This window comes from Physeter macrocephalus, chromosome 18, assembly GCF_002837175.3.
Source record: "Physeter macrocephalus isolate SW-GA chromosome 18, ASM283717v5, whole genome shotgun sequence".
NCBI lineage: Eukaryota > Metazoa > Chordata > Mammalia > Artiodactyla > Physeteridae > Physeter > Physeter macrocephalus.
Window position 1 is genome coordinate 45,047,707 of NC_041231.1, and position 14,489 is coordinate 45,062,195.

Consider the following 14,489-nt stretch of genomic DNA (forward strand, 5'->3'; position numbering starts at 1 on the left):
ACAACAACTCAATGAGACGTTCAACTGAGGCTCCAAACCCGACGACCCCAATGTCTATGACATGGAGCTCCAGCAACTATGTAACACAGCACTTGGGCTGTGTGGTTTTTGCATTCAGACATTGCTAATGCACGAAGTGCCTACTCTTCTCTCCCTTTGCCCCATCAAATGTTTGCTGTCATTGGCTGATGAGCACAAGGGCCTTTGTTTTGTAAGGGGGGACAGAGATGAAGTCTGATTGACTCAGAGGTGGTGGGGGAGAGAGAAGAGGAGGCTAGAGGGTGATGTGGTCTCTGTTCCTTCTGGCTCCCTGGATTGCATTTGAGCCCGGATGTTGGAGGATTGAACTGCTTTCACTACAGACTGTAAGATTCTTGCAGGGGTGATACATCTGAAGCACGGTAGGCTCAGAATTGTCTGGGGCCCCTGCCTCTGTGAGAAAGCTGGCCTGGCTCTGGGACCCAGAGGGCTGGCACTCTCACAATAAAGCCCATTAGTGAAGGCTTCATTAATGATGCTAGAATGAGGCTTCTCAGGCCGAGACTGAGTGGGGGTTGGCTGAGGAGGTGGCAGATGCGCTGTGGTAACCACTGCTGACAGACTGATTTGTGGACACATGTGAGGACCCATTTGGGGATGCTCAGAAATAACTGAAGAATACATTCTTGATTGGGCAGATGGGAAACGTTCAACCCCAATTCAATGTACTTTGGGCGTACTCATAAATGGATCCAGTTTTGTATTTACTGACCGGCAATGCCAAAGGTTAAACTACATAGAAAATGACATTTGGGTTTTGGAGATTTCAGGTATTTATTTGGCATTTATATAATCTTCCTCTGGCTACGCCAAGTTCATTTGCTGTAAAAGTCATGATGTCTTTAACTCCATGATGATGTCATGGAGTTCGTGAAACTATTTCTTAACACACCTTGCTTTTTAATTAAAAAAAATTTTAAGGCAATGATTTTTATTATTATTATTTTTGTTTATGTCCAACTTTTTTCACACAGTAAAACTTCTTTTTTTTTTTAAACAACAGATGTTTATTTTCTCACAGTTCTGGAGGCTGAAAGTCCCAGAGCAGGGTGCCAGCATGGTGGATTTTTAGTGAGATGCCTCTTCCTGGTTTGTAGGTGTCCACTATCTTGCTGTGTGCTCATATGACCTCTTCTTTGTGCAAATGCAGAGGGAGGGAGGGAGAGGGGGAGAGGAAGGGAGCAGTAAAATGTATCTGAGATTCATCCATGTTATAGCATGTAGCAGCATTTTGTTCCTTTTTATCACTCAATAGTATTCCATTGTATGAATATACCAAATCTTGATTATTTATTCACTAGTTGATGAACATTTTGATTATTTCCATTTCTGGCTATTATGAATATTACTACTATGAAAATTTCCATGCAAGACTTCATATGGATCTATGTTTCACTTCTCTTGGGTAGATATCTAGGAGTGGAATTACTGGGTTGTGTGGTAAGTGCATGATTTACTTTTTATAAAACTGCCAAAATATTTTCTAAAGTGTCTGTACTATTTTATGTTCCCACTAGCAATGTTCGAGGGTTCTAGTGGCTCCATATCTTTGCCAACATTGGGTATTGTCAGTTTTTTTGATACTTCTAGTAGGTGTGTAGTACCTTATTTTGGTTTTAATTTGCATTTCTCTAATTCCTTGTGATGTTATAGACCTAGAGACTGTCATACGGAGTGAAGTAAGTCAGAAAGAGAAAAACAAATACCATATGCTAATAACATATATATGAATCTAAAAAAAAAAAAAGGTTCTGAAGAACCTAGGGGCAGGACAGGTATAAAGACACAGACGTAGAGAATGGACTTGAGGACACGGGGAGGGGGAAGGGTAAGCTGGGATGAGGTGAGAGAGTGGCATGGACACATATACACTACCATATGTACAATAGATATCTAGTGGGAAGCAGCTGCATAGCACAGGGAGATCAGCTCGGTGCTTTGTGACCACCTAGAGGGGTTGAGAGAAAATTATCTTGTATATATACATCAGGAGAGACTCAAAATGTTCACAGCAGAGACAATATTCAAATTTAGGGACATTTCTCTTATACTTTTTCTTATACTAAAGTTAGCTTTAATATGTATAGCTGATTCACTTTGTTATAAAGCAGAAACTAACACAACATTGTAAAGCAATTATACTCCAATAAAGATGTTAAAAAAAAAAAAAAGACAGCACTGAAGTCTGCTGCATCAATAGACTCTTCCTTTCAAGAACAATTTCTCTGGAGTGCTCAATGCTGATTGACAGCATTTTACCCACAGTAGAACTTCTTTCAAAACTGGAGACAATCCTCTCAAACCCTGTTGCTGCTTTACCAACTAGCTTTATGGACTATTCTAAATCCTTTGTTGTCGTTTCAACAATTGATTAAGTTTGCCATCTTACATGGGTGTGGTTCATGGCACTTCAAAACAATTACAACAGTAACATCAAAGATCACTGATCACAGATCATCATAACAAGTATAATAATATGAAAAGGTTTGAAATATTGTGAGACTTACCAAAATGTGACACAGAGACACAAAGGGAGCAAATGCTGTTGGAAAAATGGCGGCAACAGACTTGCTTGACACAGGCTTGCCACAAACTTCAATTTGTAAAAAACGCACTATTTGGGCTTCCCTGGTGGCGCAGTGGTTGAGAGTCCGCCTGCCGATGCAGGGGATACGGGTTCGTGCCCCAGTCTGGGAAGATCCCACATGCCGCGGAGCGGCTAGGCCCATGAGTCATGGCCACTGAGCCTGCGCATCCGGAGCCTGTGCTCTGCAACAGAAGAGGCCACAACAGTGAGAGGCCCGCATACAGCAAAAAAAAAAGAAACCAAAAAAAACCCGCACTATTTGCAAAAGTAAATAAAGTGAAACACAGTAAAATGAGGTATGCCTGTATGTTGTTTTAATCTGTTAAATATGTAGTAATTTGTCATGCAGCAATGAAGAAGTCATACAACTGAATAGGATTAATGGCAGACAGGACATTGCAGAAGAAATGATTAGTGAAATTGATGACAGCAGTAGAGAGTATCCAAAATGGAACAGAGAAAAAAGAATTAAAAAAAAGAATCATCAGTGAGCTATGGGACAATTTTAAGACATGGCCTAATAGACACATAATTAGAGTCCCTGGAAATGAGGAGTGGGGGAAGAAGCAATTAGAAGAAATAATGGCTGAAAAACTTCCATGTTTGATGAAAAGTATAAATCCACAGATCTAAGAAGCTCAATGAAATCCGAGTACAAGTAACATGAAGAAAGCAAAAAGCATAAAAATGATATATTCCTGATTAGAAACAAATCAAGTGAGGAAATAATAAAACAACACATTTAAAGTACTGAAAAAAGACTGCCAACCTAGAAGTCTATACCCCCAAAAATTATCATTCAAAAACTCAGGGTGAAGTAAAGATGTTGTTTGTTTCAGACAAACAAAAGCTGAAATAATTCATCACCAGCAGAGCTGTACTACAAAAAACATTAAAGTAAGAACTTCATACAGGAAGAAAATGATATGTATAAGAAGGGAATGTGGATCTGCACAAAGAAATGAACAGCAGTGGAAATGGTAACTACACGAGTAAATATAACATTTTTTCTCTTAGTATTTAAGTCTTTTTTAAAACATAAACTTTTAATTTTGGAATAATTTCAGACTTACAGAAAAGTAGCAAAGTTAGTATGAAGATATTTGGATATATGCTGACTTCAGACACCAACTTCATATATTAAGAAACAAACTGGTTAAAAGAAAAAGGAAAGAGAAACATATAACATCAGTATTCATTAAAGAAATATAAATTAAAATACAATGAGATACCTTTATTCCTTTGAATGGCTAAAATTAAAAACCATACCAATGTTGGTGAGGATGTAGAGCAACTGTAACTCTCACACACTGCTGATGGGGATATAAAATGGTACAGCCACGTTGGGAAATAGTTGAGCAGTTTTTAAGAAAGTTAAATACGCATCTACTATAAAGTCCAGGCATTCACCGCTAGGTATTTACCCAAGAGAAAAGAAAGCTTATGTTTATACAAAGACCTGTTACAGATGTTCATAGCAGCTGTATCTTTAACAGCCCCAAACTGAAAACTGCCTCCATGTCCATCAACAGGTGCCAAGGAGGCGGGCTCAGAGGAGGGTGCTGGGCACGAGGAGACAGAAATGCCTCACAGTGGCAAGTGGATGAGTGGATGTGCATACAGGATCCTGTGCTAAGTGTGCTGTGCCCACGTGTGCCTGTAACAATGCTTGCTGACTGGCCATTTTTTTAAATTTTATTTATTTATTTTTGGCTGTGTTGGGTCTTCGTTGCTGCGTGCAGGCTTTCTCTAGTTGCAGCGAGTGGGGTTTACTCTTTGTTGTGGTGCGCAGGCTTGTCATTGCGGTGGCTTCTTTTGTTGCAGAACATGGGCTCTACACATGTGGGCTTCAGTAGTTGTGGCACTCGGGCTCAGTAGTTGTGGCGCGCAGGCTCTAGAGCGCAGGCTCAGTAGTTGTGGCGCATGGGCTTAGTTGCTCCGCGGCATGTGGGATCTCCCCAGACCTGGGCGTGAACCCGTGTCCCCTGCATTGGCAGGTGGATTCTTAACCACTGCATCACCAGGGAAGCCCCTCAGGTTCTTATTTAATAGATGTGCACAGAGCTATACAGCTATGTCCCCATCACCACAATCATGATATAGAATACATCTATCACCCTAAAAGCTCCCTGTGCCCCTTCTGTTTCCCTCCCTTCTACCTGCAGTCTTTGGAAAACATTGTTCTGCTTGCTGTTGTAATAGTTTGGGGGTTTTTTTCTTTAGAATTTCACTGAAATGGAATCATACAGTATGTAGCTTTTCTAGTCTGGTTCTTTTACTTAGCATACTGCATTTGAGATGCATCCAAGTTGCTGTATGTATTATTCTTTGCATATAGTTCATTCTTTTTTACTGCTGAGTAGTATTCTATTCATGGATGTACCACAGTTTATCCCTTCTCTGGTTCTCTGGGCACTTGAGTTATTTCTAGTTTGAGTTATTATAAAGTTGCTATGAATATTTGTATATAAGTCTTTGTATAAAACATGTTTTAATTTCACTTGGATAAGTTCTTAGGAGCAACTGCTGTATCATATGGCAAGTGTATATTTAACTTTATAAGAAACTACCGAAGAGTTTTTAAAAGTGATTATGCCATTTTACATTCCCACCCGCAGTGTATGAGGGTTCCAATTTCTTGACCTCATCTTCTGACTCTGATTAGAGGTATCCTAGTGAGTGTGAAGTGGTATCTCACTGTGGTTTTGGGGTGCATCTCTCTGATGGCTAATGATGCTGGGAATCTTCCTGTATTCTAATTTGCTACTTGTATATCTTTTTTGGTGGACAGCCTATCCAAATCTTTTGCTATTTTTAAAAATTGGGTTATGTGTCCTCCTATTAATGAGTTGTAAGAATTCTTTATATGTTTGCATACAAGACCTTTATCAGATATGTGTTTTGCAGATATTTTCCTCCAGTTGGTGCCTAAGCACCAAACCTTAGGGTCAGCCTTGACACCTCTCATTCTCTTTCCTGTCACAATCCAATCCTCCTGGCTCTATCTTAACATGTATCCAGAATCTGACACTTCTCACCACCTCCACCGCTTCCACTCTGCTCCACCGTCTCTCACTGGGATTACTGCAGTAACCTCTTAACTGGTCTCCCTTGCCCCTTGATTCTATTCTAAACATAGCATCCTGAGTGATCCTTTTAAGCCAAAAGTCAGATCCTGTCACTTTTTCCACTCAAAACTCTCTAAAATCTTTCCTTTACTAAGTCAAAAACTAGTTATAAAAACAGAAAAAATGTTGACATTTTCATTTCAGAAAATATTTCCCATTCACATTTTTTTAAATTAGGCTTGACAACACAGTATGATAAAAATTTTTCACTAAATCAAATACGAAGGATTTCAAGTATGGCCTCTCAAATGATTCTAATACCATTTGCCGTTGAAATTTCAGCCACTTTATGGAGAAAACACTATCTTTCCTAAGGCTGCCCAGCTTCCAAGGCAGAGTCACCCAGTAGAGGAACTCTATGCCGAAAAAGGGATAACCTTGTAATTGGCTTCCTCTTGTTAGTTCAAAGTTAGGTTAGCAAAGAGAGGGGAGTGTAATGCTGTCAGGCAAGGACATCAAGCAATATTACCATTCCTTTAAGCTTGACCCATTAAGCAATTTCATGTGTATGTTAGGTTTATGAGATGCTTAATGCAATTTTTAATTATAATAAACTGTGTCATTTCTGCCAGAAATGACCCTTTCGAGTTAGCCTAAATGATTTCTAATGCCCCTATTAGAATGTATTTTCATTTAGATTATAGTCAGATGCTAATAAGGGTAAAGGTCACTCAGGCAATCATTTTAAATCGATTTTTAGAATCTATTTACCTCTCATATAGGGACTAGAACGCATGTAAATGAAGGTCAGGAAACATACAAAAGCAGCTGTGCATTCAGGATGTACAAACAAATCTTTCTTTGAGTCACGTGAAGAAATAGGATTTCCACTGTTATTATTAAAGACAGTTAGGAGATTTTAAACTTTAGGAACTAATGGCATTTTATTTTCCCTCTGGGGAAATTACTTGACTTCTGGGAATATCCATTTGTTTGAATTTCTTTGTTGATAAATTAAATGACCACAAACTGTAATACAAAAACAAAATCCAAAACCAACACTACCCTGTGAACCTCTTGGCTCAAGTGTTTCAATGCTATAAAGCTGCAGAGTCAAGTCAGTTAGAAAAAACAAATCGTAGAGCCAGGACTCAAAATTACATATTTAAATAAAAAATGAAGTCAATAATAGCTACAAGTAAACATTGTTTTAGGACATAGAACCCATTTGCTAAATTTCTAAATAGTTTACTCAAGTGTGAGGAATGTGACACTTTCTACTATAGAGATTCCAGTTTGGTCTGAGTTACTGTGAAAATAAAAAGAAAGTCGTAATGTTCTTTCACAAAATTATTTCTTAGGCATTTGCTATCTGCTTTCTATATTGTGAACCAGTGAGAATAGAACCAACACCCATGTGTACACAGTGTTCTAAAGTAAAAATACATAAGGGTGAGAGGAAAGCATAGAACGAAGGTGTGTTTATGGCCACTGAGTGCCTCTTGAAGATGTACTTCTTGGCCTGGCAACATCCTTAGGCAGCAAGGTGTTCTCTCCTGCTCAAGGTTTCTGCCCTCAGTATCCCAGCGATGTGGTATTATCTTAACCTCAACCACACATGCTATGATCTGGTTTAAAGAGCAGAGCTTAAGAGAAGTCAGAGAAATCTGTTTCGGAATATATCAAGAAAATACGGCCTTGAGCTCTGCTCTGCTTCTTATAAGGTCTGGGCCATGAGAAATGCCTTTCAAAGAATTTTACTGAAACTGCAGGCACAGCCAACTCCTTCTCCAAGTAAGTTCATGCCAAGAAATGCTTCATTTTTTCCACATCAAAGCAAGGGGCCTCTACCTCAGACCTAATATAATAGTAACAATAATAATAATTATGATAATAATAACGCAGTTATTTACTGATCATCAGTTTGCATGAATCTGTACTAGAGTTCTTCTCTAGGTCATCCAATTTATTGCTCATAAAATCCTCTCATGAGATAGGCATGAATAGCCTTCTTTTATAGATGAGAACACTCAGATTCAGAAAGGTTTAGTAACTTGGTACCAAAAATTAGTATGTGATATTGGAATTTGCATCAGATGCATCTTTATTCTAAAGTTTGTGCTTATGGCTTCCATATTCTTTTTTATTATGCCTGCCTTTTCAAAGACCTCTGACATTTGTACAGGGAAATGGGTTTTCTAGCTTCCTTAGCCACATTTCCAAACAAATAAGAGCTTCAGAGAGAATTACTACTCAACTTAAATGGTAAAACCAGAACTTCTTATTTTCCTCTTAATGACTCTGTCCAACATTTGGCTTCTATTTCCCCAAAGGCAATGTTAGAATTGCACACGCCTCCTAGACAAGGAAGCATTTTCAATGTTGCACCCCACTTCCTATGACTGGTTGTCTAGGTTAGCTGCTATTGCTGACAGCATCATTTGCTGAACCTGTCCTCTCTTTGTTCCTAAAGACACTTAGGCTCTTGTCAAGCCCACTGACAAGTTCCATCTTGCTAAATCTGGTGTTCAATTTTCAATCTTCTTACTTGTTCAATCAGCTGCATTTCTGATCAGCCCCACCTTCACTTGGCTTCCAAGACATGATTCCCTGGCTGCTTCTCCTTCGACTCCTGTGCTAGTTTCTTCTTGTCCTCCTAGTTTCTAAATATTGGGATGCCCTGGGGCTCAGCCCTTGGATCTGTTCTCCACCTACTCCCTGGGTGACCTCTTCCTTTGTCATGGCATTTAATCCCTTCTATACACTGACCTCTTCATCCTCAGCCTTTTCTCTGAACTCCAGACTGGCATATCCAGCTGCTTCTCATTTCACATGTTCAAGAGGAAAAACAGCTTGAAATCAGACTCCTGGTTTCCTTTCCAAACCTCTTCTTTTCATACTCTTCCTCACTGTAGGCAAATGGCAGCTCAGTTCTTACTGTTGCTCAGGCCCAAAACCTGGGAGTCACTCTTGAAACAACGTCAAATCCATCAGCAGCAAATTTGGCTGATGGTTTTGGCTTTACTCTAAGACATATACAGAATCCAAACACATCTCACCATGTTTTCTGTAACCAGCCTTGTTCAGCCTTATCATCTCTCAAATTACTCAATGGCCTTCCAAATGTCTCCCTGCTTCAACCTTTACCCCATTTATTCTATTCTCAATATAACAGACAGACTTATCTTTTAAAATATAAGTAAGATCGTGTCACTCTGCTCAAAACCCAACAAGTCTTCTTGCTTGTTCAAAGCAAAAGGCAAAGTCCACACAATGGCCTGCCAGATTCTACTTCTGTTACTTCTTTGACTTAATCGCCCCGCTTTTACTCTTCTCTGGCCTCCTTTGCTTTTCTTCAAAGGTGCCAAGTACATTCTCACCGAAGAGTTATTACACTTGCTGTTCCTCTGCCTGGAGCTTACTTCCCTTATCCATATGGTTTGCCCTCTGGTTTCCTTCTAGTCTCTGCTTCAAATGACCCCCACTTAGAATCCATCTTCCCTGACCACTCCTCCCTTGACCCTCTTCAACTCACCCTATCTCTCTGACCCAGCTTTATTTTTCCCTACGGTACTTCTCACTATTTGATACATTTCATATTTTCTTGTTTTTGTTTTATTTTAAAGTCCCTGTCTGTTTTACCTAGAACATAAGCTGCAGAATGGCAAGCAATTTGTTTTGTTCATGCCTGTCTCCCTAGTACCTAGAACAGGGCTTGACCCATAATACAATGATTTGCTGAATGACTAGCCTATGGCAATTTTGTGCTCAGAGAACCCCCAATAGCATCATCTCCTACTTCCTGACAAGGCTGTGTCCTTCACCTAAACTAATTAAGACCTTAAATTAACTAATTTATTTTTGGCTGCGTTGGGTCTTTGTTGCTACACGCGGGCTTTCTCTACTTGAGGACAGCGGGGGCTACTCTTCGTTGTGGTGCGCGGGCTTCTCATTGCGGTGGCTTCTCTTGTTGTGGAGCACAGGCTCTAGGTGCACAGGCTTCGGTAGTTGTGGCTCGCAGGCTCTGTAGTTGTGTGGCGCACGGGCTTAGTTGCTACGCAGCATGTGGGATCTTCCCAGACCAGGGCTCGAACCCATGTCCCCTGCATTGGCAGGTGGATTCTCAACCACTGCACCACCAGGGAAATCCCCAACTGCCCATTTCTTAGTGCAAGGAAGGCCAGGAAAGCGAGCTGCCGGCACCAGCAGCCTCTGTAAGGGGAGGCAGAGAAGTTATGATCGGGGTAGGAATGGTTTTTGGGCAGGCAAGCAAGAGCATCTGCTCCTGCGTAAGTATTTTTGACTTCCAAGAACTTTTCTTCCCCTCTTATTTGTCTTCTCTTTTTCTGTTACAAAGTCTTGTTCTTGCTTTAGAGATACAATATCTTATTTCTGACTTATGTTCAATATTATGAAACATAATATCTTGAAGTTTTCTTCTATTCCCTGATTTATCTCTATTTTCTTGGAGTTCCCTTTGTATGTTTTTTTGCTTTTATTTTGTTTTGTGTTGTGTAGTCTCTTTCATGTTAGAGACTGTTTTGCTTGTTTGTCTTTTCATATTTAAAAGTGAGACACAAAAAAAGTCAGTTGTAAAGAGTTATGTGTTCACTGGGGGCAGACAATGATGACATATTTACTAGAGGGTTCCTCTGTCCTTTTTGTGGGGGGACTCCCAAATGCAATAGGTAGAGGTCTTTTCTTTAGAACCATTCAGTTTGTCCAAAGAACATTCACTCTCAAGCCTCACTGTCTCATTGATGGGGGTGAGAGTGGTAATACGCCTGACTGCCAGGAAGGGGTTGGTGGTCCCCAAATCTTATAAAGAAATTATAGCTGAATTCCTCCAGGCCTCTGATTTACTTGATGTCCACACTTCTGACACCTTTTGGTTCATTTTTTTGAAAATTTAATCTTCAATTTTCTACAACATCAGAAGAGGTAGATGAGGGTGGGTTGGAAGGGGAAGAGAGTAGTCACCTGACTTTAAACTATGGAGGTGGTGGAGGGGAACCAGGAAGTCCAAATGGTCTGTACAGACATCAGCTCACTGTCTGCTGCACTGACAGTGCACTGGAGTCCTGAGTCTCTCAAGACCCTGCTTCACTTGCTCTCCGTGTCATTCCTGCAGGCATTTGGGTCCTACTCACCCTGTGCCATTAGGTCCATTATCCCTGGCACTATTATCTCATCTCCTGTTCAATGTGTCATGTTATATATAGTGTATATAAAATATATTACTGTCATTTTAGTGGAGAGTATAAATCGAACATGTGTGGTCAACCTGTCATTTTTATGCAGACATCCCAGGATTTTAAAGATTCTATAAATTCAAATTTGTCAGGAACCCTACTGATGTGGAAAGCAGACCTTGTCATTTTACAAAAGAAGACAGGAAATCTCAGAGGAATGAGGTCCTTGCCACAGTGATCTGTAGTGATGGAGTTCTTCTGGGAGCAGCATGGAGACATGGTCCGGACTCCGTGCTGTTGGGTCAGGCTGCCTAGTTTTGCATCTCAGCCCCATTCTCTAACCAGGTCTGTGATTTTGGGACAGTTTCTTTTTTTTTTTTTTTTTTGCGGTACGCGGGCCTCTCACTGCTGAGGCCTCTCCCGTTGCGGAGCACAGGCTCCGGACGCGCAGGCTCAGCGGCCATGGCTCACGGGCCCAGCCGCTCCGCGGCATGTGGGATCCTCCCGGACCGGGGCACGAACCCGCGTCCCCTACATCGGCAGGCGGATTCTCAACCACTGCGCCACCAGGGAAGCCCAGGGACAGTTTCTTAAACTCTCTGTGGCTCGCTTTCCTCAAATGTAAAATGGGGATAATAATACTTACCTAACTCATCAGGCTCTGGTTGGCATTAATGCATTAATATTTGTAAAGCACTTAAAATAGTACTTTTACACTGTAGCAATCTATTCAATATTACTGTTATTAGTTTGAATAACTCAACTTTCAAAAACCCCAGGCATAGTGCTATTACAGTAGAAAGAGATCTTAATTTAAGAATTTGTAGAACTAATATTAGGGACAATTTATTCTAGTATATATGTTCTGTATGGAGAGATTAGCCTAAGACTACTGCTGACAGAAAAACCATTATCCCTGAAAAAGTCTGCATTAATCCATCCCTTTGAAATACGTTTAAATTTATCCAATAAAAGAAACAAACTGAATTACATAACGGTTTTCAAATTAAAACATACTCATTAATCATCTAAAATGACTAACAATTCTAATTCTTATAAGAACACGACCTTTAAACATCAGAAAAAATCATCGTTTTTTTTGCTGGTGCCAAATGCTCTTGAGTCAGCATTTTGCTTCAAAAGACAAGGACACAGGGGCTTGTACACTGTTTCAGTAGGAGATGGGTGAACAAACAACCTGGCACCCCCCAGCACCTTTCGGAATGTAGGTATTCAGCACACACTGGTTGACTGGTTACTGGACAGAGGGCGCTCACTCACTGGGCTGCCCAGATAGACGGTGGCCTCTGAGACCCACCCTGAAGTTTAGTGGGGATGCTTGGGTCCTGGAGGCAGACCCCCGACCTCACATATGGCTCCCATGCTGAGTTGGTGAGGCTGCGGAGGAAGTCATGCCTACCCGATGCTGGTGGGAGTGGAATCGGTCCCCCTCCACGGAGGGACGTTTGGCCCTATCAGAACTCCAAATGTGTGCAGCTTCGGTTCCAATTCTACTTCGAGGAATTATCATTCAAACATTTGCACATGTAGTGGAAGATACAGGTTACAAGAATGTTCCCTGTGTTGTGGGGACTGATTAAGATCCCAGGGAATACTGGGCAACCTTCTGTGTTGGTACAAAACAGCCCCAGGCTGGAGTGAACAGGCAAAGGCAGTGTGCCTCATGCAGGATGCCGCGGGCGGGGGAACTGGGGAGGCGCTGGCTGTGAAGGTGCCGTGTCTCTGGAAGGCGGTACAGTGAAAGGCTAGTATTTGTGGTATCTGGTGAGAGAACTGGATGCCTGGGAAAGAGGCAGTCTTATTTCTCACTGTATGTTATTTTGTATCATTTGGTTTTTGTACCAGTGCAACTATTATCTGCCTAGCAGTTCTCAAAATGTGGTCCAAGGACTCCTGGGGATTTCCAAAACCCATTCAAGGGGTCCCAAGTGTCTTCCTTTTTCCAGCTATGTATTTATGTGAGGTTGGTTTTTCTTCATAGATTTCAACCAAAGCAACACATCACAGCAGACCCGATGCAGAAGCAGCTGTGGGGATCCAGCCACTTTTCTCCCTAAAATGTTTTCGTTTTGGAAAATATAATTGTTTTATGAAAGCATTATTTTTGATAATATGTATCATTTTTATTACAGTTATTTTAAGTGAATTACTGAATTTTTAAAATTTGTCAATTTTAATTTCTACTGCAGTAAATATTAGTCATGCACAAAAACAAAAAGTTCTTTGACGTCTGCAATTATACCTTAGAGGATAAAAGTTCCTGAGCAAAATCTTGAGAACTACTGATCTAGGGCAGAACAATTCTAATTAATTAATTATTAATATTTTAAATTTATTTACTCTTGGCTGCACTGGGTCTTCATTGCTGGACGCAGGCCTTCTCTAGCTGCGGCGAGCGGGGGCCACTCTTCGTTGCGGTGCACGGGCTCTATGCGTGCAGGCTCAGTAGTTGTGGCTCGCAGGCTCTAGAGCGCAGGCTCAGTAGCTGTGGTGCATGGGCTCAGTTGCTCTGCAGCATGTGGGATCTTAGTTCCCCAACCAGGGCTCGAACCCGTGTCCCCTGCACTTGCAGGCGGATTCCTAACCACTGCGCCACCAGGGAAGTCCCAATTCTAATTTATTTTAAACTCCTGTTTCCACCAATTAGTAGCTAATAACCCAGGGTAATTTAACTATTTTTCTGAGCCTCACTTTTCTCATCTATGAACATTAATACAAGGATGCACATATAGCATTTAGCGCAAAAGGTAAACTCAACACTATGGTTATTTAACACTGTGGTAGGCTCCGGCCACCCAGCTCCACCTTCAGTGACGTTAGGTCGGCAGCTTGCACTCGGCCACGGGGAGAGTCTTTACACCAGGGGAACTGGAAATCAGCAAACACGACATGTCAATGACTTTTTTTGCGTTTTTTTTTCCTAGTGGATTGTTAAACATTTACCAGCACATTACTGCTACCTACAGGCCATGAATGTACAGGACAGATGTTCGCATCTCTGTAATCTTAAATCTGCAAGAGCAAAGCCATCTGATAACATAACAGGTTTTGTGTCTGAGTCCACAAATCTTTGGTTGGCAGAAACGAGTTTTTGCTTAAATGCCTGCCCTTCATACAGCTAGCTGGGGCTCAGTTCCCTATTTGCAGGGGAATTCCTTACATTCTAGATGCACCAGCTTACGAGACCTCCACTAGACCAGTTCTCTCCCTGGAGGCTTGTGCAGGTCTTGCCCCACGGTCATCTTGGGTGGGCTCTGCTTCGTGCCACACAAACAGAAGTTCAAACCATGGGTTTGTGCCTAGGGGTGAGGCATCTTGTACCCAGTTCATACTTCCCCTTTTCTGAACTTCCTAGTGTCGTTACTACCTTCCTTTTCCCTCTGTGGGTTTTTTGGGGGGAGGTGGGGTTGGCAGTATTTTCTTCTGTTTTCTGGCCTTAATTTTTTTTTTTTTAAATTGAAGCATAGTTGATTTACAATGTTAGATTAGTTTCTGGTGTAGAGCAAAGTGACTCAGTTATATATATATATATATATATATACACACACACACACACACACACACACACACACACACAAGGAC

General features: G+C 41.1%; 1 protein-coding gene across 1 annotated transcript in view; it reads left to right on the plus strand.

Moving 5' to 3' along the window:
- Positions 1 to 364: 364 nt before the first annotated feature.
- The window catches only part of CCR3 (C-C motif chemokine receptor 3), a 40,075-nt gene continuing 25,950 nt past the window's right edge, over positions 365 to 14,489 (plus strand). The window contains exon 1 of the mRNA XM_055079875.1: positions 365 to 401. The gene's annotated coding sequence lies outside the window, so the exon portion shown is untranslated. The remainder of the gene's footprint in view (positions 402 to 14,489) is intronic.